This window comes from Hemitrygon akajei, chromosome 6 (assembly GCF_048418815.1).
Source record: "Hemitrygon akajei chromosome 6, sHemAka1.3, whole genome shotgun sequence".
Lineage (NCBI taxonomy): Eukaryota > Metazoa > Chordata > Chondrichthyes > Myliobatiformes > Dasyatidae > Hemitrygon > Hemitrygon akajei.
In genome coordinates, this window is record NC_133129.1 from 171,513,718 (window position 1) to 171,538,258 (window position 24,541).

Here is a 24,541-nt window from a genome sequence, read left to right on the forward strand (position 1 = left end):
GGAAATCTGAGCAGATGAAGGAAACCCAGGCAGTCATGGGGAGAGCGTACAAACTCCTTACAGCCTGCACTGGAACAGAACTCTGAACTCGCCGAGCTGTACTAGCATCCCACGGACCACTACGCTACTATGGCGTCCCAAAATTTTATTCTTTGGAAGTGAGCCGATTTATAGGATTTTACCTGATAAATGTTGGAAATATTCAAAAGTGATATCATATTATTTCAACAGCATGCTGGAAAGAAAGGAAATGAAACACATGTAAAACGTGCATTCGTTTTGCTTTGTTAATTATGGAATCATTATAAGTAATTAGCTGGATATTTGCACTTTGCCAAATCCTTGTGCTTTGGGTCTGTGAGGCTCTTTAAGATTTGCTTTTGCTGGGATCACGACAAAAGTAGCTGCAATTAGGGCAGACAAATTCAAAAGATCTTTTACGTTAGTGAAAACTATTCCCTTTTGTACACAATCAGAAACTTCTGTTTCTTTGCTACAAAACTGATGTGCAGAGGTCAACAAAATTAGCAAATGAAAGATACGGGGCTACAATTAAGGTGCCAATCTTCGCAAGCACAGACTGAAAAACCAAAACAAGGAAACGAACAGTATAGTGGCAGTGCTGCCTTTCGGCACATTATACTTCCAACAGTCAAATGGAGATGCAGATGATACTGAAAGCAATAAATACTGGATTGTGCGGTACCCCATGCTGCTAATAGTCACTTATTTTTCCAAATCTACTTAAAGGCTAACAGTAAATTCTTAGCAATTAGTACCAACTGTTAAATTCATTTAGAAAAACTATCTGGATGCTATTTAAGTGGGCATTAACTGTTCAAAATGATGTTGAGCTTACCACAAGCAAGAGATCTGCAATCACAGTCATAATATAGTTGCATTTTCCATTTTAACTGCTGAAAACTGAATGCACTGCCTTCACTCTAGTAACAGAACCTTACAACTTTCTATTTCGTTAACACAAACAGGTCTGCAGGTGTTGGAAATCCAAAGCAACACACACAAAACACTGGAGGAACTCGGCAAGTCAGGCAGCGTCTATGGAAATGAATAGATAGTCGACATTTCGGTTCGAGCCCCTTCTTCATGACTGATAAGGAAGGAGGAAGATGCCAGAATAAAAAGGTGGGGGGGGGGGGAAGAGGAAAAAAAGCGAGTTGGAAGGTGATAGGTGAAGCTAGGTGAGTGGGGAAAGGTCAAGGGTGGAGAAGGAGGAATCTGAGAGGAGTGGACAGTGGACCATAGCAGAAAGGGAAGGAGGAGGGGACTCGGGGGGGAACTAATAGTCAGAGTAGGGAATAGAGGAAGTGGAGGGCAATTTATCTACTAGAATAAGAAATAGATATGCCGCAAACACGAGAAAATCTGCAGATGCTGGAAATTCAAGCAACACACACAAAATGCTAGTGGAATGCAGCAAGTCAGGCAGCATCTATAGGAAGAAGTACGGTCGACGTTTCAGGTCGAGACCCTTCATCAGGACTAACGGAAAAAAGGGATAGTAGGAGATTTGAAAGTAGGAGGGGGAGGAGGAGACCCAAAATGATAGGAGAAGACAGGAGGAGGGAGGGATGAAGTTAAGAGCTGGGAAGTTGTTGGCAAAAGGTATCATGGCTGGAGAAGGGGGGAGTATCATAGGACGGAAGGCCTTGGAAGAAAGAAAGTGGGAGGGGAGCACCAGAGGAAGATGGAGAACAGGCAAGGAGTTATTGTGAGAGGGAAAGAGAGAGAAAAATTATTAAAAATTAAAAGTTAGTAATGGGGTAAGAAGAGGAGGGGGGCATTAATGGAAGTTAGAGAAATCAATGTTTATACCATCAGCTTGATAGTTAGATAGATAGATAGATACTTTATTCATCCCCATGGGGAAATTCAACATTTTTTTCCAATGTCCCATACACTTGTTGTAGCAAAAACTCATTACATACAATACTTAACTCAGTAATAATATGATATGCATCTAAATCACTAACTCAAAAAGCATTAATAATAGCTTTAAAAAAAGTTCTTAAGTCCTGGCAGTTGAATTGTAAAGCCTAATGGCATTGGGGAGTATTGACCTCTTCATCCTGTCTGAGGAGCATTGCATCGACAGTAACCTGTCGCTGAAACTGCTTCTCTGTCTCTGGATGGTGCTATGTAGAGGATGTTCAGGGTTTTCCATAATTGACCGTAGCCTACTCAGCGCCCTTCGCTCAGCTACCGATGTTAAACTCTCCAGTACTTTGCCCACGACAGAGCCCGCCTTCTTTATCAGCTTATTAAGACGTGAGGCGTCCTTCTTCTTAATGCTTCCTCCCCAACACGCCACCACAAAGAAGAGGGCGCTCTCAACAACTGACCTATAGAACATCTTCAGCATCTCACTGCAGACATTGAATGACGCCAACCTTCTAAGGAAGTACAGTCGACTCTGTGCCTTCCTGCACAAGGCATCTGTGTTGGCAGTTGGAGGATACCCAAACGGAATATAAGGTGTTGTTCCTCCAACCTGAGTGTGGCTTCATCACAACAGTAAAGGAGGCCATGGATAGACATATCAGAATGGGAACGGGACATGGAATTAAAATGTGTGGTCACTGGGAGATCCTGCTTTCTCTGGCGGACAGAGCGTAGGTGTTCAGCGAAACGGTGTCCCTGTCTGCGTCGGGTCTCACCAATATATAAAAGGCCACACCGGGAGCACCGGACGCAGTATACTACACCAGCCGACTCACAGGTGAAGTGTCGCCTCACCTGGAAGGACTGTCTGGGGCCCTGAATGGTGGTGAGAGAGGAAGTGTAAGGGCAGGTGTAGCACTTGTTCCGCTTACAAGGATAAGTGCCATGAAGGAGATCGGTGGGAAGGGATGGGAGGACAATGGACAAGGCAGTTGCGTAGGGAGCGATCCCTGTGGAAAGTGGGGGGGGGGGGGGGAGGGAAAGATGTGCTTGGTGGTGGGATTCTATTGGAGATGGCATGAAAATTCCATCTTCCGTTAATGCCCCTCCTCCCCTTCTTACCCCATCCCTAATTTTTAGTTTTTAATTTTTTTCTCTCTCTCTCTTTCCTTCTCAGAATAACTCCTTGCCTGTTCTCCATCTTCCTCTGGTGCACCCCTCCCCCTTTTTTTCTTCCAAGGCCTTCTGTCCTATGATATTCCCCCTTCTCCAGCACTGTATCCCTTTTGCCAATCAACTTCCCAGCTCTTAGCTTCATCCCCCCCTCCTCCTGTCTTCTCCTATCATTTCGGGTCTCCTCCTCCCCCTCCCACTTTCAAATCTCTTACTATCTCTTTTTTCCGTTAGTCCTGATGAAGGGTCTCGACCCGAAATGTCGACTGTACTTCTTCCTTTAGATGCTGCCTGGCCTGCTGCGTTCCACCAGCATTTTGAGTGTGTTGCTAGGTATTTATGCCATCAGGTTGAAGGGTACCCATACGGAATAAAAGGTGTTGCTCCTCCACCCTGAGGGTGGCCTCATCTTGGCACAAAAGGAAGCCACGGACCGACACGTCAGAACAGGAATGGGAATCAGAATTAAAACGTTGGGTGTCTTAATTAAAATATTTCTTCTCACCTTGCCCTCCTATCCTGGGTTTCACCCTTAGGGTGACAAATTTCAACCACAGTAATACGAGAATCAAGTACTGAAATTATATAAGTAACCTCACAGCAAGCAGCTCTAGAATAGTGGAAGATAAGTGAAAATGCCAGCAACTAGCATAACCAATAATGAGAAAGACTGTTTCCCCTCCTCGTCTGCAGTTAATGACACTCTTAAAATAGGGTCACTGTTGCGACATCAATGATTTAAACATAAACAATCAAGAGGAATTCCAATACTCAGCAAAAACCCCTGAATACTGAAGAGTATTACTGAAAATGAACCAAATTAATGGTTTAACAAAATCCTCTTCTTTTCCAAAAAGATTGTTCCTTTTTTTTTGGTCTCTTGATTTTTTTTTTGATTCAATTATCTTTGAGATGACAATATTTTGCAGAAAAGGAGCAGAGGTTCTCAAACATTTTTATGCCATGGACGCCTGCCATTAACCGAGGGGGGGGGGGGGGGTCTGTGGACCTCAGGTTAGGAACCACTGCTCTAGCATGTGAATTGTATTAGTTTCCATTCACTGATGCAGGGTGGTTACTGCAGAGTGGTAGGGGGTGGGGGGGGGAGCAGCCTGTGATACAAGTAGGAAGTGCTGGCTGAGATTAGAAGTAGATAGTGAATGTATGAAAAATATTAAACGTGGGAAGTAAATGGAGCAAGACCTTGATTGCTCCTATGAGCTTTTTGTGTTTTGCCTTTATATTTTGTTCCACTGATTATGGTTTCTTTGCCTGAAGCAGTGGTAAGACAAGCTTGCTGCAAAAAATTATACATATAAAAACCTGCAACAGCTGTGGGAAGCATTTAACCCAAAGAATAGTTCAAACTGTGCATACTGGTACCAACACTGCAAACAAGTAAAAATGTACTTAATATAGGTTGAGCATCCCTTAAACGACATTCCAAAATCTTAAAACCTCTGAAATCTGAAAATTTTGTGGGACGTCACAAATGTAAAATTCCACATGGCGCTGGGAAGATTCCCAGGCAATGCACAGATCATTGCACACCAAAGACAGTACTTAGAAGTGACTTCACATATGTAATGAACAGAAATGAATGAAAATGAGGAAAACACAGCATAAAGTGAAAAATTAAGATCTCAACTGTGTAGAAAGAGAAGATTCATCAGTCAGAGTGAATGTATGCTACTTAACGGTATACTCCATCATGAAATAAGCAAAGATCTATCATGACAAATTGAAAATTGAAGGTAATTGTGAATATTGCAGAAATTTAAGGGAAATTTAATTTAAAGATTTAATTTTTAAAGATTTAAATTAAGTTTTTAAAGATTTGTGGTGATAAAGTGTCTGCTGATCATGAAGCAGCAGAGAAATTCCTTGATGAATCTCTCGAGATTGTTGCTGATGAAAATCTAAGAAACTGAATGGCTGCATCAGTATGTGTGGTGAACATGTGTAAGACCAAGACAGCTTACCGGTAGTACCTAAGTACAATTATGAAGAAAGTACGGCAGTACCTTGACTTCCTTAGGAGTTTGAGAAGATTTAGCATGACACCTGAAACTTCCACAAACTTCTCTGGATGGGCAGTGAAAAATATATTGACAGGCTACATCAGAACCTGGTATGGAAACACCAATGCCTGTGAACGGAAAATCCCACAAAATAGAACAGATATGGCCCAGTCCATCATGGGTAAAGCCCTCTCCACCACAGAGCACATCTACGTGGAGTGTTGTCGCAGGAAAGCAGGAACTGTCATTCGGGACCCCTCCGCCCAGGTCATGCTCTTTTCTATCTGCTGCCATCAGGAAGAAGGTATAGAGGCCTCAGGACTCACACCACCAGATCCAGGAACAGTTATTGCCCCTCAACCTTGAACCAGAGGGGAAAGCTTAATTCAACTTCATATGCCCCATCACTGAACCGTTCCCACAACCTATGGACTCACTTTCAAGGACTCTTCATCCAATGTTCTTGATACTTATTGATTATTTATTTGTTATTATTACTTTTATTGTTCTTTCTTTTTGTATTTATACAGTTTGTCATTTTTTGTACACCGGTTGTACCCCCAGTTGGTGCAGTCTTTCATGGATTCTATTATGGTTATTGGATTTATAGAGTATGTCCACAAGAAAATGAATCTCAGGGTTGTACATGGTGACATATACGCACTTTGATAACAAATTTACTTTGAACTTTGAACCTTAAATTCAGAGTCAGCAATGATGACAATGCCAAACAGCCACTGACTGTTCATCTGGGTAGCCAAGGTAGTGATAGCTATTAAAAATATTATATAAAGCTACCTTCAGAGTATATGTATAAGCTCTGTATGTAATGTAAATAGATTTCGTGTTTAGACATGGGTCCCATTCCCAAGGTACCTTGTTATATAGATACCAATATTCGAAAATCTGAAAACATCTCAAGTCCGAAACACTTCCGCCCCAAGATTTCAGATAAGCGGTGCTCAACAATAGTAGTTGACCGTACTTAACAATTGTAAAAAGTAGAAAGCTTCTTCCCCTCTACCATCAGACTTCTGAACAGTCCATGAACTCAAATGTTCAAAGTAAATTTATGATCAAAGTACGTACATGTCACCTGAGATTCATTTTCTTACAGGCATTTGCAGCAGATCAAAGAACTACAACAGAATCAATGAAAAACTGTACGTAAAAACTGACAAACAACTAATGTGCAAATACAAAAAAAAATTATAATCAATAAATAAATAATACTAAGGACATGAGTTGTAAACTCCTTGAAAATGAGTCTATAAGTTGTGCTCAGTGATCAGTTCAGTATTGAGGTGAGTGAAGTGGCAGAGTGCTTAGAGGATGTGCAGACCAGCTAGCAGATGTTCTCACTGACATCTTCAACATCTCCCTGAGCACAGCCACCATTCCAACGTGCTTCAAGGCCGCCACCATCGTCCCCACGCCGAAGAAGTCTTCAGTGTCCTGCCTCAATGATTACCTTTCGAGAGGCTCGTCATGAGGCACATCAAGACCCTGCTGCCCCCCTCACTGGACCCCCTGCAGTTTGCGTACCGACCCAACCGTTCAACAGATGACGCCGTTGCCATCACCCTCCATCTGGCCCTAACCCACCTGGACAAAAAAGACACGTACGCTTGAATGCTGTTCATAGACTTCCTGTCAACTTGAACCAGTCTAACCATCGTCCTCTGACCTCTCTCATAAACAAAGCATTATCACCCATAACTGCCACTGACTGAATGTTTTTTTGCTTTTCATACGTTTCTCTGTAAACTTAGAGAGGGGGTTCTCAGCCTAAAGGTCATGGCCCCCTCAGTTAATGGTAGGGGTCCATGGTATAAAAAATGGTTGGGAACCCTTGCTCTAGGGACTACGGTCCATGAAAATCGCAGGAGATCTGCAGTTTCTGAGATAGTTAAGCCAGCCCACCTAGCACCAACTATCATTCCGCAGCCAAAGTTACCTAGATCACATTCTTCCCCACTCTGATGCTCGATCTGAACTGCAACTGAATCCCGGCAGGCGCTAATGCATTGAATTGCTGCCACATCATTGGCTGATTAGCTTTTTGCATTAATAACCAAGTGTACAGGTATATCTAATGAAGTGACCACTGAGAGTGTTAAGTTCTCATGCTTTGGTGCACATTCTCTGAAAGAATTAAAATCCCTCATAGTGCTAAAAGTACACATTTCCATTGACGTAGTGGTGTCCCTTGCATCTTTGGAATGACACAAAATACTTGACAGCCAATTGCTTACTTAGCAATGTTGATGGCAATCACATCATCGTCAGCAGTTCTTCATGATGAAGATTGACTTACATCCACAATAGTTTTAAAGATACATTTTTCATGTCACATGTACATTGAAACTTACAGTGAGATGCATCGTTTGTGTCAACAACTAGCAGATTCTGAGGATTGTGCTGGGGGCAGTCCGCAAGTGCCAACATAGCGTGCCTACAACTCATTAACCCGAATCCGTTCACCTCTGGAACGCCCCCCAAGAAGAAATCCACGTGGTCATGGGAAGAACGCACAAAATTCTTACAAACTGCGGTGGGAATCAAATACCTGTGGGTGACCACGGGCGCTATGACGCGATTGCGCTAACTGTTACAGCACTATGCTGCTCACAATTGTGGGTCCTGATATAGCTAAAGAGACAAGAATGGGAATCAGACTGGTAGTCACTGGGTAGCCAAACTTGAGAGTGCGAATATAGGCTTTTCTCCATAGGCTTTCTACATAGACTTTCTCCATTCGCACAGGTTTTTGCAAATTTGCTGAAACGTGAAATACACTTCCAATCAAATATTCTTTATTGACATCAAATAACAACAGTGGCTGATTCAATGATGTATCAACAGTTTTTATACATAATACATACCTAATACATTACACAAGGGAGAGAAAATAAGAATATTATTTTGCCATCAGTACCATCTTCCGTAAAGTGCAAAGGTGCTAACAGAGTATAGCGTTAAGCTCGCTAGTTCTGATCTATGATCAGGAAGCTCATCATTCAGTCTTTGAGGAGACATGTTATCTCCAACATGGTGTAAATAGCTCAGTGAAGGTAGGCCGAAGGTGAGAAAGTGGTTCCAGCATTTCATCATTCCGAGTAGGGTGGTGAAACTCATGGTACTCATGCTGACAATTTACGCAGAGTAGTACATTTTGAGAGGGAGTCTTTTCTTTTAATTAAGTCCACGAGAAACCTGTGCCGAAAGACCTGGAAAAATCTGCTGAGGCAATGATCTTGAGGGTTACAGTGTCACAATGATAGGGTTGATGATGTTGCAATGAAAAACTACTCAGAAGGACCAATGAATGAAATCCCTGCTACAATGAAACTGGGGTTTATACCTGAGGGGGACAATTTTCAACCTTTAAGTGTAAAGATCTAAGCCACACGGAAGGGAGCAAGTTTCCATGAGAATGTGACCATTTTTGAAGAAAGTGAAAAATGCTACTGTACCATTCTAAACTAGCAATCAGAAAACCAATGTCAATGTACAGGGAAGCAGGTTTCATCTGCTCAACTATGACTTTGGTTAAAGGTTATTCTTGACGAAGTTTGTGCTTGGGGAGACCAGGGCGAGTGTTTGAGAAGACTAACCTTCCACACTTTTATAAATAAATTATCCTTGCAGAGCATACAAAGTGGCAAAATGGAAACATCAACCTTCATGCTAAATTATGATGACAAGTGAGGTCTGAGGGGAATGACTCTGAGAATAAAAGGGCTCAAGTATGATGAGCGTTTGATGGCTCTGGGCCGATACTGACTCGAGTTTAGAAGAATGGGGGGGGGGGGGGGGGCTCTTATTGAAACCTACCGAATATTGAAAGGCCTACTTAGAGTGGACATGGGGAGAATGTTTCTATTAGCGTGAGAGTCTATGACCAGAGGGCACAGTCCCAGAATAGAAGAATAGAGGAATTTCTTTAGCCAAATCATTGTGAATCTGCAGAATTCATTGCCACAGACAGCTGTGGCGATCAAGTCATTGGGTATATTTAAAACAGAGATTTATAGGTTCTTGATTAGTCAGGGTGGCAAAGGTTATGGGGGGAAGGGAGGAGAATGGGGTTCAAAGGGAAAACAAATCAGCCACAATCAAATGGCAGAGCAGACTCTAAGGGCCTAATTCTGTTCCTCTGTTTAATGGTCTTGTGGGATGGTTGTGGACAGGTGACTCAAGGATTCAGGTGTGTTTTTTTAGCAATACCTATGGCTAATGTTTATTGATTACAGCTCAACGTTCAACACAATTATTATTGCTTGGATTTCCAGCATTGAAAGATTTTCTCTTGCCTGTGACATAATCATTCCCTCAGTTCTAATCAACAAGCTTCAAAATCTGGGCCTCTGTGTAACCACATAAACAATTACAGCACAGAAACAGGCCATCTCAGCCCTTCTAGTCCGTGCCGATGCTTACGCTCACCTAGTCCCACTGGCCCGCACTCAGCCCATAACCCTCCATTCCTTTCCTGTCCATATACCTGTATATGGTATTCTGTATATGGTATTTCCTGTACCTCCCTCTGCAACTGGATCCTTGACTTCCTCTGAGAGACCACAGTCAGTACAAATCAGAAATAACATCTCTTCTCTGACAGTCAACATAGGTGCATCTCAAGGATGCACACTTAGCCCACTGCTCTACTCTCTCTCACGACTGTGTGGCTAGGCACCTCTCAAATGACAACTGCAAATTTGCCAGTTGTGGGCAGAATTTTGCACGGTGACAAAGAGGCATACAGGAGTGAGACAGATCAGCTGACTGAGTCATATCGTAGCATTAACCTTGCACTCAGTGTCAGTAAGACAAAGGAATTGATTGTGGACTTCAGGAAGGGGATGTCAAGAGAACACACAACAGTCCTCTTCGAATGATCACCAGTGGAAAGGATGAGCAGTTTCAAGTTCTCTGGCGTCACTGCCTATGAGGATCTATCCTAGGCCCAACATATTAATGCAATTACAAAGAAGGCACAACATCAGCTATTTCTCATTAGGAGTTTGAGAAGTCTTGCAATGTCACCAAAGACTCTCGCAAATCTCTACAGACATACCTTGGACAGTGCTCTAAATGGTTGCATCACTGTCTGATATGGAGGGGCCACTGCACAGGACCGAAATAAGCTGCAGGAAGTTGCAAACTCAGCCAGCTCCATCATGGCCACTAGCCTCCCCAGTCTCGAGGGCATCTTCAAAAAGGCAGCATCCACCATTAAGGATCCCCATCACCCAAAATGTGCCCTCTTCTCATTGCTACCATCAAGGAGGAGGAAGAGCAGACTGAAGCTACACACTCAATGTTTCAGGAACAGCTTCATTCCCCACCCCCCAACATCAGACTTCTGAAAGGATAATGAACTTATTCATGTGTGGTGAACAACATATACCTGTCTGGACTGCTCCTGTGGCTCCTCCCACAGACCCCTGTATAAAGGTGATTGAGGCCTGAGCCTGGCCTCATTCTCCAGGATGTAGTGTTGTTCATTCTTCCAGTCAATAAAAGCTGGTATCTCGCTTCTTACGTCTCAGAGTGAGTTATTGATGGTGCATCACCATGTACACTACCTCACTCATTTTTTCATGTTTTCTCACTGTTTACACTACTTCATTTAAACTTTTATATATTTTTCTTATTGTAATTTAGTTTTTTTCTTATTATGTATTGTAATGTACAGCTACTGCAAAATTTCATGACATATGCCAGTGATATTAAAACTGGTTCTGATTCTCATTTTGTTTCTAAATGAACCATGATTCCAGAGAGATCAAATTTGTTCCTAAACAACAGCCATTTCAGCAAAAGTACAAAATACTCCACGGATACAGAATGACAGGAAGTACGTTAACAGCACAGCACAAATCTCAGGTCAAACCAAATGCTGTTGTTGGCTTTGCTCCGTGTCTGACCCCATGAACCGTACTCGAGAAGTCAGCTCATGATTTTTTTGTAAGCAGGTGAATCTTCCAATCTGTTAATCCTCTGCAAAAATCTAATCCAATCAATTTGGGTTCCAAAAGGTAGGAATTATATTTCTGCTCATCTTGCCATGATTGTATTTTCTGACCTGTGTTGCTGGGGTCTCACTTTCAATGAATGGTTTTAAGAAACACAAGTGGGCTTTGCAGTCAATCAGAGTAACGTGCACTTAACAAATGACACATAGAATATCCAGCAGTGCAGGTCTGTTGCCAGCAAAAGGTTTTAACCTGTTGAGATGTACTGCTTAGATATAATTCTCCTCAGAACCTCAAAAAAGGTGCAGTTGTCTGCTTTCTGAAATGTGTGGGTTCCAGTGTACTGGATGTCAGATATCGGAGGTGTGGTTTCTGTAGTTCATGAACAAAAAAAACGCTTCAGATGCAACTTGCTTATTATCAACTACACTCCTCAGGAAACAATATTCTGTTACCATGGCAACAAAGCTTTATTTGCTAGATCTGGCCATTATTAAAAAGGATTAGGCTGCTTTCCCATACAGCACTATCCAACACAAATTATTGCTTGTCGAGACAGATACCATTTTAATCAGAACAAATATCTTTCACTGTAAGGTTTAGAATATTAACACAGGACAGTCTTGGATGGAAACCAAGCCAAATATCACAGTGACTGAGTTCATCAAACAAACAGCTCTGACATTTTGTGAACGGACATGAGAATATGCTTCTTATAGTGCCTGTTGTGTAATGTGTTGGGAGTAAATCATAGCAAGCTTATTGCTTATGGTGAGAGAAAACACCTAATTACTGAACACAAACGTTACAATTTTAAAGCATGCTGCTGGCAGTGTAATGAAAAGGTGGTAGATTAGCAGCAGCAGAGGCAAAGGTCTAACTACAGGTCACCTGCCCTCCCCCTCAATGTGACAATAGTACAAAACCCAGCAAGCGGCACGGAACTAGGGGGTTCTGAAAATGATGGGAACAGAAATGAAAAATTCTAGCAGCAACACAAAATCTAACCAGACCCCAGATCCTGACATTCGTTTTCTTTATGTAAAATACTGAAATTAAGAAATGATTTTTCAAAACACTGAGTAATGCTCAGAGCAGCAGCACTGTAGAATTTCGCCTCTCTCCCACAGGACAGAAATCCAATGGTTTTCATCTATTATATATTCACAATTTTGGAGTACATTTCTAAACTTAGGAGAGCTCACAAATGACCTCACATACTTATCAATGCCCAGCTTAGATTGCTATAGGATTGCTTGGATCTATATTTCTTCACAGCTTTTATTCAAATATGGACCATAACACTTAATTACATAGAAGAGGAATGACTACCCTTGATAACAGAACAGCATTTGGTTGAACATAACATGAAGGCACCTTGGTGAAACTGAAGACAGATTCATATGCAAATTTGGATTAAACTATGTATCACATGTACATGGAAGCACAGAGCGCATCATATGAGTTAACGATCTGCACAACCTCAGGACGTGCTGGGAGCAGCCCGCAAGTGTTGTCATGCATTCCTTTGCCAACATAACGTATCCACAGTGGTCGGCAGAACAACACAGAACACAACAAGCTCCTTTCCTCCCTCCCACCCACACACCCAGAACAGGGCTCCAAACTTCCAATGGACTCACAGACAACTTCCCCTGTGGTCTTCGGACTCAAAGACCCAGGGCTTTGGCACTGGGCCTCAACTTCTGATCAACCTTCAGGCTCTGGATTTTTGGTATCAACCCCAGGATGGGCTGAACATGGCAAAACACTCAAATAGTTGGTCTCATGTAGAAAGGAAGATGGTTGTGGTTGGCAGAGGTAAACCACCCCAGATCTAAGTGATCCTCAGTGCACCGATTGTGGTCCAAATCTCTTTAACAGCTTCATCAAGGACCAACCTTCCACTGTAAGGCTTGATTACACTATCGTCAATCTCACTTACAAAACATCAGACAATCAAACAGTTCATGACTGCTTTCATCGGGACTTGGGCAATGTGCGGACATGGCTGATAAGTGTCAAGTAATAACTACCACCAGAAAAGAGCCCCAAACCGCCTCTCCTTGGCAGTCAACACCATTAGCCATTCCCAAGTCCCCCATCATCAAACGTGCTGGGGTTCCGCATTGACAAATCATCAACTGCAGCAAACACACAAACACCATGGCTAGAAGAACAGGTCACCAACTGCATCACTCGATAGCTTTCCTACAACATACAGGACATAAACGTTCCACCACTCTTGCTCTATCCGCAACAAGCAGGAATTCCGGGTGGCCAACCATTTTAATTCCACTGCCCGTTCTCATTCCAGAATATCGGTCTGTGGCATTCTTATGCCATCGACCCCTACCATTAACCAAGGGGCCTGTGGATGCCAGGTTGGGATCCCCTGGTGCGTGGCCTTCTCTACTGTCATGTTGAGGCCACTCTCATGATGTTCCTGCTTCCAACCTGCCGGCAGGAACATCAATTTCTCTAACCTCCGGTAATTTCTCCTCCTCCCCTTTCTCTCTTTTTCCATTCCCCATTCTGGCTTTTCTCTTACCTCTTTTCTTTTCACTTGCCGATCACATCCCTCTGTTGCCCCTCCTCCTTCACTTTTTCTCATAGTCCACTCTCCTCTCCTATTGGATTTCTTCTTCTTCAGCCCTTTACCTCATCCATCAATCACCTCCCAGCACTGCACTTCCCCCTCATTTGATTTCACCTATGACCTGCCAGCTTGTACTCCATCCTTTCCTCCCACTTTCTCTTTCCAGCTTCTTTCCCCTTCCATTTCACGGCCAAAACATCCCCTGTCTTTCTGAGTCCCTCCATAACACAGGGCATAAAGCAAGAGTGTGATACAATACTCCCCACTGGCCCAGATGAATGCATGTCCAACACCTCTGAAACCATTCAAGATAAAGCAACTCGCCTGATTGGCACCCCTTCCGCCACAAAATATATTCACTCCCTCTACTACAAGTGCACAGTGGGTGTAATTGTCCACAAAATGGATGACAGCTGTTCACCCTGGATATTTTACCAACATTGTCTAAACCTGTAAGCTCCACCACCAAGGCCGAGGGGTACAGAGCACAGAAATACTACCGGTTACAGGCTCCCCTGCAAACCAAGAACTACCTTACCTTGGAAATACTAAATCAGCCCTTTTTCATCACATCCTACCAAACAGCACTCTGAGAGAGCCTTCACCAAAAGGACCGACAAAATTCAAAGAGGCAACTCCTCACCACCTTCTCATTGGATAATGAGGATAGGTAACATAATATGCTCTTGTCAGCCAAGTCCATATCCCAGAAATTTAAAAATATGAGGCTTCTAACTAAGATGCACAAGCATGTGTTCCGCTAATTATTAATCTGGGTTACCAAGACGGAGCACCACTTATCAACATTCTGTTTTATCGTCTCTACAAATTCAGCATCGACTTGCATTGACCAATGAAAATCTATGCTCTCAGTACTTACAGAAAGGCACAAAAGTAAAGTTCCCACTGGGGAATTTATAGCCATACCCATTTTGTCACCATAATTTAACAGAAGACATGCTTTCAAACATACCATATAATGTCACATTTTGCATCTCAGAGTATTACCTGTAATCCTCCAAGTATGTTCAATGGCAGTTTGAACCTTCAAAAAAAACCCCTTCCCAAATAACAAACATAACACGTGGTCAGCAGCCGCTAATATATCACCGCAGAGTAAATTTTGGTTTTGATGAGAAGTTTACTGTAGGAGATATGGGCAATAGGAAAAAATCACACAGTAAAAATCATCCTGAAGTTGTCATCCTGTTTCCTGACTTTGACACAAAGCATTTGTCACAAGCTGTGCAAGAGCTCGGCAGGTACAAGATTACCCAAATAAATGACTATAATTTAAGATCTGATAGCTGCAGAATTTGTGCATTGTATGAGTGCTACGGGTGCACTGCCAAATCCAACTCACTCCTTACCAAGCTGGATATGAATTTTATAGTAGCATTTTCAGTTACAATTATTTCCCCGTCTCATCTTCCAATTATTCTACTTCAATATGCCCGATTCCAAATTCTGTGCATACTCACAAAGATCAAACTCGAGATTGCTGTGATCTGCAGAGTTCAGTTCTACAGAGCCACAGACTAAGCCAAATAGGATGTCAATATTTGCTAACATTGCAGAACTTGCTTCTCAAGCTTAATCACTTGTAGATTCTGAACATATCCCACATAATCCATCTGCCTTACCTGAAGAAATGACTTGTCACACAATCTTCAATTTGTGGTTGAATAATTAAGGTGTGGAGTAATTTCTGTGGTTATTAACGCAATCTTTAAGGCACTGAGGATATGATAACAATGTAGTAAATAGGTGTTTTCATTTACAAAATGTCCGTTTTGTTCAGATCCCTTCAGGCGCTCAGTTATTTTTTTAACTATATTAAGCAATAATCACTCCTCTGCCACCAGTCTCATACTGATCCCACGGAGCTCCACCTTCAGCATTCCCAACTTGCTTTGCTCCTGACAGATTTACAAACTTGCTCTCCACTCCACATTGACAAATACAGTAGCTATATATATGAAATTTTTTAAAAAAAAATATATATACATACATACACACATACACATACACAGTACATGCCCAATACTTTTGAACAGCACTGTAGTTAGCCAGGTTGAGAGGGTTAAAGTATGAGGGGCGTTTGATGGCTCTGGAGCTGTACTAATTGGAGTATAGCCTTGAAGCTTATTCAGTATAGAAAGGGCTAGATAAAGTGGGTTTGGCGAGCACCTTTCCTAGAGTGAGGGAGTCCAGCACCAGAGTGCACAGTCTCAGAATACAAGGACGTCTCTTTAGAACAGAGATTAGGAGGAATTTCTTTAACCAGAGGTTGGAGGATTTGTGGAAATCATTGCCACAGACAGCTGTGATGGCCAAATTATTGAGTACATTTAAAGCGGAAGTTGATAGGTTCTTGATTAGTAAGGGCATCAAAGGTTACGGGGCGAAAGCAAGAGAATGAGGTTCAGAGGGATAATAAACCAGCCATTAAGCAATGGCACCTAAGCTCAATCGGCCAAATGGTCTATTACTGCTCCCATGTCTTATAGCTCAAGGACCATCTATAAATTCTCGAGGACACCGCTGTTGCTGGCAGAATCTCCAATGGCAATGAGGATGCGTATAAGAGTAAAATAGGGCGTCAGGTTGACTAGTGTATCAACCACTTTGCATTCAACATCAGTAAAACCAAAGAATTGATAGCAGACTTCAGGAAGGGGGTCAGTGATGAGTCGTCATTGAGGGGTCAGCGGCGGAAACGGGTGAGCAGCTTCAAGTTTCTGGGCAACATCTTGGAAAATCTATCACCTCCTTATCTTGCAATTAAGTCCCTTTATTTGAAACTCATGCAGTTGTGGAAACATCTCAACACCTATTTGATCCTGCATGTTGCAATAAAATGACCCTTCTTCATTCTACCAATCTCCAGAGCATACAGATCTAATTTATTTAGTCAATAGTGAAAGGCCAACCATCTAATCCCAGTAATTATGCTAGTAAATCCCTTTTAGACAGCCCCCAATGTTTATCCTTTCTTACATAATGGAGAGAAATTGTGCACAGTGTTCCAAATGCACTTAAGTTAGTAAATTGGACTCGACATTGGCTTCACAGGAAAAGCCAGAGAAAGGTAGCAGATGGTTGTCTCTCTGACTGGAGGCTGTGTTTCAAAGAACAATACGAGGTCCGTTGTTGTTTGTCAGCCATATCAATGCCCTGGATGATAATATGGTACACTGGATCAGCAAACTTGCCAATGACACCGAGATTCAAAGTGTAGTAGACAGCGAAGAAGGCTATCAAAGCTTGCAGCAGGAACTGGACCAGTGGGAATAATGGGCTGAAAAGTGAAAGATGGAATTTAATGCAGACAAGTGTAAGATTGGACCAACCTGGTCGGTCTCACACAGTGAACAGCAGGGCACCAATGTGTGCAGTAGACAATAGGGATCTGGGAATATAGATCCATAATTCCTTGAATGTGGTGTCATAGGTCATAAAGAGAGGTTTTGGCCCATTGGCCTTCATAAATCAAGTTACTGAGTATAGGAGTTGGGATGTTATGCTGAAGTTGTATAAGACATTGGTGAGCGCAAATTTGGATTTGTGTCACCTACCTACAGGAAAGATATGAATAAGATTGAAAAAGTACAGAGAAAATATACAAGGATGTTGCCAGGACTTGAGGACCTGAATTGTAGGGAAAGGTTGGGTAGGTTAAGACTTTAATCCCACCCTAATAGTCACCTATTTAACAGATTCCCATTAGGGAGATATTACAAGTCCATCACCACCAACATGACACATCATCTTCAAAGCTTCTTTCCTGTAGCTATTCAGATTTTAAACAAAACTTACTCTGGTGTAATACCTTAACTGTCCCAGCAGAACATCCATTAAATGGTCTTTCCTGCTCTCCTTGTTCTGTTGATAATTATTGAGCCTGTTCATATGTTCACATTTATTTAAGTTTGATTAATGAGATCTGTGCATGTGACCATTCTGCTAATTGCTGGTTGTTCTGGCTGTTTGCACTATTGTCTTGTAAATTGTTGGTTGTTATTGTTTTGTCTGTTTTGGTATTGTCTTGTATTTTATGATTGGCACCGAACCACAATCAATTCTGGCTTGTTTCACACACTGGGAATAAAGTGATTCTGAGTCTGAGCATAGGAAAACAAGGGAAGATCTACAGAGGTATACAAAATCTTGAAGGCATAGATAGGGTGAATATATGCAGGCTTTTTCTATTCAGGTAGGGTGTAGCAGGGTTGAGGATGAAAGGTAAAATATCTAAGGAAAATGAATGGAGATTTCTTCACTCAAAGGATAGTGCAAATGTGGAGTGAGCTGCCAACAGAAGTGATGGATGTGGGTTAAATTTCAAATTTTAAAACAAGTTTGGATAGATACATGCATATCAGGGATATGGAGGGCTATAGTTCAGGTGTAGGTAAATGGCATTAGGCAGAATAATAGTTCGGCAAGGACGAGATGGTCTGAAGACTTGTTTCTGTGCTACAGTGCTCTATGACTGTGTAGCTTTAGCTACAGCCTGAAGAATTTCAACAATACTTCCCTCTTCCAAGATGCACATTACACCTGCCTGTTAATCTTATGAAATTTTATTTTTTAGTTAGAGATATAGGGTGGTAACAGGTTCTTCCACCCCAACTACATGCCTGTGACCAATTAACTTATTAACCCTCCAGTTTCTCCAGCAGAAACACACAAGGCCCTTACAGACATCGGCCAGAATTGTCACTGGTGCTGTAATAGTGTTATGGTAACAGTGACGCAACTGTGCCCCCTCCCCCAGAATTTCATTCACAAAAGCACCTGTAGCCCTCTGTGTTCTGCTCCCTCCTCCCCATATACACCTCATGCAGAAAATTCAGACCCAGATACATAGAGTGACTTTTCTCTACACAGTTGGAGGAACAGAAGGTCAAGGTGGGTAAGGTAAGGTGCCTACCAAAGTGAGTGCAGTGTAATCCGTCTCTTTATGTATGTATGCCGGTGGCACAGTAATGCAGTGATGAGCATTACAGTCCCAGCATTCAAATCTCAGGGTTCAATTCCAGCTGCGGCCTGTAAGGAGTTCATATGTTCACCCCGTGACCGTGTGGGTTTCTCCAGCTGCTCCAGTTTCCTCCCACATTCCAAAGACATATTGGCTGGTTCTAATACGTTGTGGGCATGCTATGTCCGCACTGGAAGCATGGCAACACTTATGGGTTGCTGCCAGCACTTTCTTAGCTTGTGTTGGTCGTTGACAAAAACGACTTAATTCACTGTATGTTTTGATGTATACGTGACAAAGAGAAGCCAATCTTTCAAAATCTAGCCTTTATTCATACCGAGATCCCATTGATCAAGAGTGTCACAAGATGTGCATTCTTCTCTGCAATGTAATATAGTCTTCACTGTCTTGAAGTCACAACACACAAATATATTTGCTGTCTTGCAAATCAACCACTCCCCTCTTTGGACATACATCCAAGAATTTACAACCAGGATTCAGAACTCCAACAGAAAAGCTTCAGTTTCATCCTGTTGAGACAACTGGTTAAAGTGAGGACGATTAGCAGCAGCCTCAGTTGTTCGAGGATATTTCCTGGCAATCAGAATGAAAGCAATACATGTACCTTGTGTGTGGAGGGTGGGGTTGCTATTCTAAGGCTGAGTAATATTAGGACTGGTACATGCACCACATGACTCAATAAAGCAGTATATGCTACATGCAGTATTATACATGTATTCTGCACTCAGGGGCTCCTGTACCTAATAAAGTGACCACAGAGTGTACATTTGAGATCTTCAGCTGCTGTGGCCCATCCACCTCAAGATTTGACATAGGTACACCAACAATCATTCCAATCAAAGTCACTTGGATTCCATTTTTCCCCCACTTTGATGGTTGGCCTAACCAACAACGGAACCTCTTGACCAGGTTTGCATGTTTTAATGCATTGAGTGGCTGCCACGTGATTGGCTAATTAGATACTTGCAGGTGTATAGGTGTACGTACTGAAGTGGCCACTGAGGGTATATTCTATATATTGTACATATATTCAATAACTATTACTTAAGCAAGCACATGGCATGAAGGAATATTAAACAACTTGGTATGCACCGATCTAAGGCTGTCAGCTTAATCTGAGCATACAAGTTAGGAGCAGTAGGGCACTCAGCACTGCTTTCCCGTTCAATAAAATCATTGCTGATCTGACAATAAACTACACACCACATTCTTGTCAACCGACAGCAACCTTGCCCCCTTGGCCTTAAAAATATTCCAACATTCTGTTTCCTCTGCCCTTTGAGGAAAAGCTCCAAAGACTCTTGAACCAATGACAAAAGAGACTCAGTCTTAGATAAACAACCCCTTATTCTTAATATCACAAGAGAAAACATCCTCCACCACAAGAGAAACACCCCCCAAACCCCCAGTCAAAACCCTGCAGTATCAAATATGCTTCAATCAAGTCTCCTTTCACTCTTCTAAATTCCAGAAGGTATAAGACAATGCTGTCCAACTTTTTCCTCAGAAGAAAACCAAGGTATTATTGTGGTAAACCTTCTTTGGACTGCTGCCAAAGTATTAAGATGCTTCCTAAAATGAGGAGAACTATGGTGTACATAGGACACCATATGCAGTCTTACCAATGCTCTATGTAACTAAAATATAACCACTTCACTTCTGTTTTCAATTTTCCTCACAATACTGTTGCTAATCCTTTTGCAGTTCTATAAAACCACGGTGAGACCACACTTGGAGTATTGTGTTCAGTTCTGGTTGCCTCATTATAGGAAGGATGTGGAAGCCTTAGAAAGGGCACAGAGAAGATTTACTAGGAGACTGCTTGGAAGAGAGAGCATGCATTATATGAGGAAAGGTTGAGTGAGGAAGGGCTTTTCTCTTTGAGGTGAAGGATGAGAGGTGACAGGTTCGAGGCATACCAGATGATAAGAGATATAGATAAGACTGGACAGTCAGTGCCGTTTTCCCAGGGTGAAAATGGCTAATACAAGACTGCATAGTTAAGGTGCTTGAGGGAAAGAATTGAGGGGATGTGAGATGTGGGTTACTTTACACAGAGAGTGCTGGGTGCATGAAATGCACTACCTGTGGTGGTGGCAGAGACAGACACGTTAGGGACATGTAAGAGGCTCTTAGATGGACTTATAGATGAAAGAAAAATGGAAGGAGATGCATGAGGAAGCATTAGGTTGATCTTGGAGTAAGTTAAAATGTCGGCACAATATGGTGGGCTGAAGGACCTACACAGCAATGTTAACGTTTTGTGTTCTAAATAACTTCCCTAATTACTTGCAATACTTGCACACTACACTTCTGCAAGCCATGCAAGGTGATATCCAGATCTTTTTGAACTTCAGAGCAACGTCCGACTTTTTGGTATAATAGCTTCCTTTTGCATCTTGCCTGAACAAATGGACAATTTTACATTTTCCCACTTAACACTTCATGCGCTAGATCATTGCCCAATCACTTATCTATATCTATTTGTAGCCTCTTTAGGTTCCCTTTACAATTTGCTTTCATATGCAACATTCCCTTGTGACAAAGGAGGCCATTCATCCCATCAAGTCTATACAAGCTCACTGATCAGTCCCAATCCCCTCAAATCATCTCCGGAATCCATTCTCCACACATTCCCAACGATTCTCCCAGTTTCTGCCACTCACACAAGAGACAATTTAGAGTGCACAATCAGCCCATCAAGCAACGTGATTTTGGGATTTGGGAGGAAAATGGAGCATCCAAGGGAAATCCATCTGATATGTTCACTCCACACAGACAGCACCGGAAGTTAGGGTTCAACCCAGATCACAGGACATGTGAAGCAGGAGCTTTATTAGTGAGAACATGGAGAGAACTGAAGGAGCTAAAGTAATCAAATGTGTCACTGTCCTTTTTAAACAAATACTTTCACAATCACAGAACCCTGCTGAACATTAAGAACAAAGTACTGCAGGTCTATGCCATCGGTGAGTTGCTCGTAGGCAGAGAAAATGAAGGAGTTGGATTTGGTACAGATCCTGCTACTGCCTACATATGGGAAGCATTGGAGGAGTCAGTGCATGAGGTAGTGTGGAGTCTAATAACCAGTGATTGCTTTTCTTGTGATCGCAGGACATTGTTGGACATCGTTAATGTGGAATGCTGCAAGTCTCTTTCACTGATTTATTGGTGCTGCTCAGCCTCAGTCGCAGCGAGGACTTCGCCTCAAGCTGCGATGCCACCTGTTTACAGCTGCCCAGGAGAGAAGTGACGGAGACAGTGTGGCGTGCTGCCTTCCAATGTTCGTTCTACAAAAGACAAGCTATATATGCTCGACTGTAAGCTGCTGCAAAATTCATGGACTTAGAGTCTAGGACTACTTTTTTTTTGTGTGACTGATATCTTATATGTGCCTTGTACTATGTGCTGATACTGCTTATTGCACTTTGTCCCCGGAATAACACTATTTCATTTGGCTGTATTCATGGTTATTCATGTTTGATTGAATAACAATCAAACTTGCATTTGATTTGACTAATCCCAAAGGATTAAAACTGCAACATCCAAATCACAAAAACAATAAGACAAGAATGGGCCATTCAGCCCGACAAGTCTGCTCTGTCATTCGATCACTGTTGATTTACTTTCCCTCTCAACCCCATTCTCCTGCCTTTTGCCCATAACCATTTATGCCCTTAATGATTATCCATTTGGTTCAAACTGCACAGTAAGTAGCCTGACATCCTTTTTGCTTTAGTTGTATAGTGCATTAGTACACCAGATCCAGAACTACCATGAACAACACAGCTTACCTCATTTTAGGAAAGGATGCTGGGGGAGCCTAAGACCAGAGGACACAGCCACAGAGTACAAGAACATCCTTTCAGAAGAGATGAGAATGAATTTCCTCAGGCAGAGGGCAGTGCAACTGTGGAATTTATTGCCACAGATGGCTGTGCAGGTCAAATCATTAGGAGTTTGACAGGTTCCTGATCAGTAAGGGTATCAAAGGTTATGGAGAGAAGGCAGAAGAATGGGGTAGAAAGATATAATAAATCAGCCATGATGGAATGGCAGAGCAAACTCAATGGGCTGAATGGCCTAATTCTGCTCCTATGTCTTATAAGCTAGCTCTCTTTATATTGTCATCAAATCCAACAACCCATAGCTCTGGTGTCTTAATGCAAATTATTTATATAAATTTAATAGGTCTGACACAGTGGTCAGCAGCACAGGAGCGCCACAGGGAACCGTACTCTCTCCGGTCCTGTTCACCCTGTACACATCTGACTTCCAATATAACTCGGAGTCCTGCCATGTGCAGAAGTTCGCTGATGACACGGCCATAGTGGGGTGTGTCAGGAATGGACAGGAGGAGGAGTATAGGAAACTGATACAGGACTTTGTGATATGGTGCAACTCAAACTACCTGCGTCTCAATGTCACCAAGACCAAGGAGATGGTGGTGGACTTTAGGAGATCTAGGCCTCATATGGAGCCAGTGATCATTAATGGAGAATGTGTGGAGCAGGTTAAGACCTACAAGTATCTGGGAGTACAGTTGGACGAGAAGCTAGACTGGACTGCCAACACAGATGCCTTGTGCAGGAAGGCACAGAGTCGACTGTACTTCCTTAGAAGGTTGGCGTCATTCAATGTCTGCAGTGAGATGCTGAAGATGTTCTATAGGTCAGTTGTTGAGAGCGCCCTCTTCTTTGTGGTGGCGTGTTGGGGAGGAAGCATTAAGAAGAAGGACGCCTCACGTCTTAATAAGCTGATAAGGAAGGCGGGCTCTGTCGTGGGCAAAGTACTGGAGAGTTTAACATCGGTAGCTGAGCGAAGGGCGCTGAGTAGGCTACGGTCAATTATGGAAAACCCTGAACATCCTCTACATAGCACCATCCAGAGACAGAGAAGCAGTTTCAGCGACAGGTTACTGTCGATGCAATGCTCCTCAGACAGGATGAAGAGGTCAATACTCCCCAATGCCATTAGGCTTTACAATTCAACTGCCAGGACTTAAGAACTTTTTTTAAAGCTATTATTAATGCTTTTTGAGTTAGTGATTTAGATGCATATCATATTATTACTGAGTTAAGTATTGTATGTAATGAGTTTTTGCTACAACAAGTGTATGGGACATTGGAAAAAATGTTGAATTTCCCCATGGGGATGAATAAAGTATCTATCTATCTATCTATCTATCATCTATCTATTTAAAAACTATGGAAATAATTCTATGTTATGTGAAGGTACAAGTGCTGTATTTGCAACATAGATGAGAAAGAAATTGCTCCACGAATCACTTGAACTGCAGATTATGTAGTCAAGTCAACCATGGGAAATTTGCAAATCAGAAGTGAGAAAACTGAAGGAGCAAGAGTGAAAAGACAAATCCCAAAGGATCGAAACTACATCATCCATATTATGGAAGTTGACAGAGAGTTCGATGGAATATTTGCTATTTGATTCATACATCTGGATGCAATGACTTAATGGGACAGTTACCGCAGAAATAAAATCTATATCATCATCCAGACACAAGAGGAAATGAAGCAAACCTGAAATCTAAAACAGGACATAGGAGAGCAAATTAATATCATGTTACAGCAAACAGAGGCAAAACTCTGTAACAACCCATATCAGAGGAACACACGAGGGGAATGAAGTCAGCTCCATGCTCTGTATCACAGAAAGAGGTAAGCTTGCTATCCTGGATTGTAAAAATGGTGAAGAACCATGCCTGACTTCAGAAACCACAAGATGGAAACACAGCAGCCAAAAATGGAGGTAAGAGTGCTGATTGAAATGAACGAACCAAATCCAAAAGTATCCACAGTGTATTAACGAAGGGGTTCCTAACCTTTTTTTATGCCAT

At 42.2% G+C, this 24,541-nt stretch overlaps 1 protein-coding gene across 1 annotated transcript in view; it reads right to left on the reverse strand.

Moving 5' to 3' along the window:
* The window catches only part of nav2a (neuron navigator 2a), a 982,776-nt gene that overhangs the window by 701,199 nt on the left and 257,036 nt on the right, over positions 1 to 24,541 (reverse strand). The window lies entirely within an intron of this gene.